Genomic DNA, 6,000 nt, shown 5'->3' on the forward strand with positions numbered 1-6,000 from the left:
CTGGATCAAATCAGAAATCCAGGGCTGTCCCTGGAAAATAGGGACACTTGGGGGGTCTGGACTAGCCTTTATACTGTCATGTGCCTTCAGGCCATTTCCCCCCCAGGAAAAGGTCTGAAGGTACAAGAAACACACTGCCACACATTTGCTGAAGCAAAGCAGGTCTGGGCATTGGTCAGTGGCTGGGTGGGTGACCCTCTGAGAATCACGTGTATGCCACCTTAGGTTCCATGACAGAAGAACAGTGTGATATAAATGTAATGAAAGAAATGGTTTGAATACCTCCACTCCCTTCTACCTCTGTGAGTTTGTGATTAAAAATGCTGGCAGTTCCTGTCAGGAAGGAAGCGGTTAACTTCAAGCATGTCATGAACATGGTGTGAGAAAGCCACTGAGGAGAAAACACCAAGTTTTATCTTGCCTCTCCACATTGCAGTCCCCAGTATCGGAATATTGGAGACTGAGGAGCCAGTGTTGCATGTGCCTTCCCCGTACCGCTTCAGTAATGTCAGAAGCAGCAACTTCAAACATGAAGTCAGCCTGACACATGTGCATGTCCAGGTCTATTCCAAGGTTGAACTCACTGTGCATATGGACTGGAAGCAGGGGCTGCCATCACAATCCTGCTCCTTCCCCCAGTTATTCAAAGCCTGAATGTCTGAAAGGGGCCTAATTCTTATGGCCACTTGTCATGCATCCACACAACATCTGCGCGGGGAATTTATTTTTGAGGGACATTGTGGCCCCCATCTGCACTATTCCTTTAAAGCAGTATCATGGCTTCCACCAAAGAATCCTGAGAGCTGTAGTTTATTAAGGGTACAAAGAGGTGTTAGGAGACCCCTATTCCCCCTCACAGAACAACAATTCCCAGAGTTCCCTGGGATTGTTTGTTTAACCACTCTGGAAATTGTTGCTCTGAGGGGAATAGGGGTTGCCTAACGCCTCTCAGCACCGTTAAGAAACTACATTTCCCAGGATTCTTTGGGGGATGCCATGGCTGTTTAAAGTGGTATGATACTGCTTTAAAATGTATAGTGCAGATTACATTCATACACTATAGATTATAGTGCTACATTTAGCATTCCTTCTAGCATACTGGACAGGTGAGTGCATAGCATGCCTTCAGCTGAACCTTTGTTTTGCAAATAGCAGTATGAACAGACATTGGAACAAAGAGCAGGAATGGCAATTGTCGTAGGCAGTTGGAGTATGATATAAGTAAGATGCAATCAAGGACAAGGAGAAATGGAAGAGCCATCCATGTCTGGAACATGTCTTGAATGGGGTTACCACCTCCACTTATGTTGGGAGTGGAAAGAAAGCGCAAGACTTGCTGCTGCTTTTTTGCATATGCAAAGTTAAACAAACAAATCCCTATGGTCTAAATGCTAGGCATAATAAAAAGGCTGAGTGGCAAACGCCCAAGCAAAATGGGTTGATTTTAACTGTCATAGGCATGGGGGCAACACAAATGATTTGCTCAGATGAGCCATTCACACCCCACCACTAGTGCGGTTATTAGGTGCTGGGATATCAAAGATCGTTCCAGTATTTATAGCAAGCAGTTTTAACCTGACACACTCCTCCTGCTCATGACTAATTCATTCTGAAAAGAGGTACCTGTCCAGCTCACTTAGAGTGCCTGTGCTAAGAACCTGCTGCAGCACATTATGTTTGAGTTAAGGTGTCCTTAGGATTATGCCTCTTAATCATAGTGAGATTTCACCTTAGGCAGGTGAACAGCATCACACAGCTGACAAAGAAATTAAAAGCAGTAACTCACTGGGCAGGGGGAGATAGGAGAACATAAAGAAACAGGCTGTTTGAAAGTGTTTCGGGGCTCTGTTTGGAGGCAGAAAACCTTATTACTGCTAACTGGGGGTTGAAGTGGTGATGCCCAGGAGGTTCTCAGGTGACTCTTAAAATTTACTTATTTTGACAATTTGTATACTGCTTAATTACACGGAGTCATGTGCGAGGGATAGGCCACAGGTGGAGGTTTCTTCCCCTTCCTTATCAAAAGTATGCTATGTCACAGCTATGGAGACGGCGTTTTTCTGTGGTGGCTCCTCGGTCATGGAATACCATCACTAAAAAGGTGCACTAGGCAGCCTTCCCTACTATTTTTTCAGTGCTAAGACACTTTGTTCTTTCAGGTGTTTGAATTTGTGCACCACCTTAGTCTGGTGCATTTTTTTTTTTTAGCTGCTGAGTCATGTTATTGTTAATGCTGCGGTTTCATTGAATATTTAAGTGCTTTATGTTGTTCACCACCCCAAGGATCTGTTGGATGGGTGTCAGTTTACGAAGGTTTTAAGTATAAAATTATGAATGACACTGAGAAGGTGAACAGAGACTTTTCTCCTCTCTCATAATACCAGGGCTTCATTCACTCGGTAGTAGAGTCAGGACAAAATATTTATTCACTCAGCTCCCTGGTAATTCACTGCCAGAAGATGTGGCAATGGCCACTGGCTTAGATCTTTAACAAAACTACACAAATGCAGCAGTGGCAGGCAGGGCAGAAGGCATGGAGGCCAACAGTAGGGGGAGCCAGAGCCAATGACAGACAGGACCACCCCCTGATTGGTTGCAGATAATAAGGCAGGCAGGTAGGGGCCAGCTGAGGGCAAAATGAGATTGGTGGGACAGTGCCCTATTTGTCCAAATGGACCAGCCTCTACTGCCCAGACTCAGACTATAGCTCTATCAACTGCTATTAGCCATGATAAGTAAATGGAGCCTCCCTATTCAGAGGCTGTGTGTCTTTGAATTACAGTTGCTAGGGGACAAACAAGGGACGTGGGTGGCGCTGTGGTCTAAACCCCTCCTTTGGTAATCCTCACAGAACTCTAGCCCAGTGGTTGCCATTAATTTGATTTTGAATTGATTTTAAAATGAATTGATTTTAGAATGCTGTGTTACTTTTATTGTTGTTAGCCGCTCTGAGCCTGGCTTCGGCTGGGGAGGGCGGGATATAAATAATTTATTATTATTATTATTATTATTATTATTATTAACCACAGAGCCTAGGGCTTGCCGATCAGAAGGCTGGTGGTTTGAATCCTCGTGACGGGGTGAGCTCCTGTTGTTCGGTCCCAGCTCCTGCCCACCTAGCAGTTCGAAAGCGCATCAAAGTGCACGTAGATAAATAGGTACCGCTCCAGTGGGAAGCTAAACAGTGTTTCTGTGTGCTGCTCTGGTTCACCAGAAGCAGCTTAGTCATGCTGGTCACATGACCCAGAAGCTGCGGACAAACGCCGGCTTCCTTGGCCTATAGAGCGAGATGAGCGCACAACCCCAGAGTCGTCCACGACTGGACCTAACGGTCAAAGGTACCTTTACCTTTACCTTTAGGGGACAAACAACAGGGAGTGCTTTCCCAAAATCATGTGGCTGGCACCTGGGAAGCCACAGGTTCCTCATTCCTTGGACTAGATGGGCCTTTGATCTGACCCAACAGGGCTCTTCTTGTAGGGACCGTTGCCTTTATATTCTGCTTGTGATCTTCCTGAGAGCATCTGGCTAGTAGTCCCTGTTAGAAAGAGAAGGCTTAGATTAGGCGGAGTTTCAGGTGATGCAGAAGCCATTGCTTATCAACTGTTATGGTCTCTTTTGAGGACACCATCAGCATTTGGCATTTGTTCAGTATGACAGAGCTTCTTTTCTTTGCATGGTTACCTCCCCTCCATTACTGCCTCTGTTCACATTCACCTGCACCACAGGGCTGTTCCTTATTTACCCACACCTCTCCTCCTGCCATCATAGTCTTGGCAAGGAATTTAAAATACTGTAGAATTACAACGATCCGTCTCGGGGAGAATGCATATTGCATGAGCTTTTAGGGAGGAGAAGCAAGATTTGCATACATTGCATTGATTTGTACCATTTATTTCGAACCTAGAATTAGATATTTTTTTCCATGTTACAGAATGTGGATGTTCTGGGTATTATTCTTATTATTCAGAAATCCAGCTGGAGCACAACATTTTTGAGCTCCATTGGTTTCTGGAGAATAAAGCACATGCTTAATCACCTCTCCCCCCACCCAGCAATAGGGATTCGGGGTGCTTTACTTTGACTGAATTGTGCTATTAGATGCAGAGCATGAACATCTCTGACAGTGCGGTCTGATGCATGTCTATGCAGAAGTAAGTCACACTGAGTTTAATGGGACTTACTCCCAGATAAGTGTGTACAGTCTGGATTTCGGGAAAGATGTGTAGCTCTGGTTAAGCAGGATGCTGCAGGCATCCCACAGAACTGCTTCTGTCTTAACGCAGGACCTGCAAACTCTCCTTTCCTCCATTGCTAGCCCAGCGCTTTTTGTGAATCTCAATAGCTCTTTAAAGTACCATTAAACATCCCAGCTTTGCTTGTGCTGATTGCGGGAAAGCCATGATTGTGAACTTGCAGCCTGTGCCTCAGAACACAGGTGTCACAAAGATTTAAGTGTGCAGCTGACGGCACCAATGTTCCTTCAGAGGGGAGGAAAAAGCCCTTTCCAGCTACTGCACCAGCTCATGTGCTGAAGCATGAAATGCTGTTAATACTGAAGCAATTAGCTCTTGGCAATGGCAAGCAGACTACAGAGAATGACAGTAGCAGCACCTCGCCTGGGAGCAAGGGAGGCTTCGTTCTTTTCGAGAGAAGAGCGCCTCTAAGGGACAATGCCCTTGGACACGGCATTATCCTCAGCCGAACTCTGCAGGAGACAATTGGCTTCCACAACTGGGATCCCTCAGGCACATTATGGTGCCTTTTTACACAGGCCTGCTCCATCCGTGGCAGCAAAAGGCGGCGGCTGGATCCTGAGGTGGCAGCAGGAGACTGTTCCACTCCTAGCCGTAAGTGAGGGGATGCCATTTGTAATGCTCCCCTAGAAAAATAGCTCCTAGCTATAGAACTCGTACAATGAGGATAGCAGCTCTAGCCTTGTCTTCCTCTCTGGCTTATTAGTTTTCTACTTGTGGCTAGTTTTTACAGACAGAACCGTTTTTTAAAAAATGTGATGTCCCCCCACCTGCAACTTCGAGTGGTACAGTCCATTTCACCACCTGAAAATTGTATCACCTTTCTTTCTGTCATTATGTGTAGTTCTGGCCAGACTCGCAGGAAGTTCTTTCTTTCTGCACTTGGGGCCAAACAATACAAGAAGCAGGATATTCATGTTGAGATCAGATCAGAGTGGGATCTGGGAACCTACAGTTCAATTCCCCTCTCGGTCATGAAGCTTCCCAGGCCAGTGACATTATCACTCAGCAGGTGAGAGCCATATATGCTGCTTTAAACTCTTGGGAGGAAAGGCAGGAAATAAGCAAATCTGGCCTTGATGTGGCAGTTCCGTAGGTGGGCTACGGAATTAAGTTACCATTGTGATGATTTGCTGCTAGTAAAATGGTTTCCCAGAAATGGCTGGCAAAACTTGAGTGCCATGGTGGAGCCCCAAAGGGAAAGCCACTCTGAGTGTTCACTGTCGAGCTTTTTCTGCTCAGATATAGACATTTTGTAAACTGCAGCTGTGGTGGGGACTCAGCACAGAACACATTTTCTCTTGTGCCTCGCTTCAAGCCCCTGCTGTTCTCAATTGTCTCATGAAAAGGGAATTAAAGCCTGCGACAGAACCAGCTAGGCCCCTGCGTTTCATTCCTGTCAGGGAATCCATGCCAATGGAATGAAAAATGAAGCACAGACACTGCAACTTAGCCAGTAGTGTTTTCCCCACCCCATCCTCCAAGGCAGGGGCTGCCCTCTCCAGCTGGCTGGGATGTTCTGTAAAAAGCAGACTTGTTCTGGGCCAGAAGTGGGTGTGGACCAATTCATTTTGAGGGAACCGTTAAGCTACAAACACAGCTACCCAAATCCCAAAATGTCAACGCAATGATGTCTAAGATCCATGGTTATCTAAAAAGTGCAGTAGTCGATGTAGTTTGTGCCCATTGGGTCTGATAATTAGGATTGCTAGGTTTGAAGAATTTGCTTATCAACAGAAATGAA

This window comes from Podarcis erhardii (genome assembly GCF_964252035.2).
Source record: "Podarcis erhardii genome assembly, chromosome: 2".
Classification (NCBI taxonomy): Eukaryota; Metazoa; Chordata; class Lepidosauria; order Squamata; family Lacertidae; genus Podarcis; species Podarcis erhardii.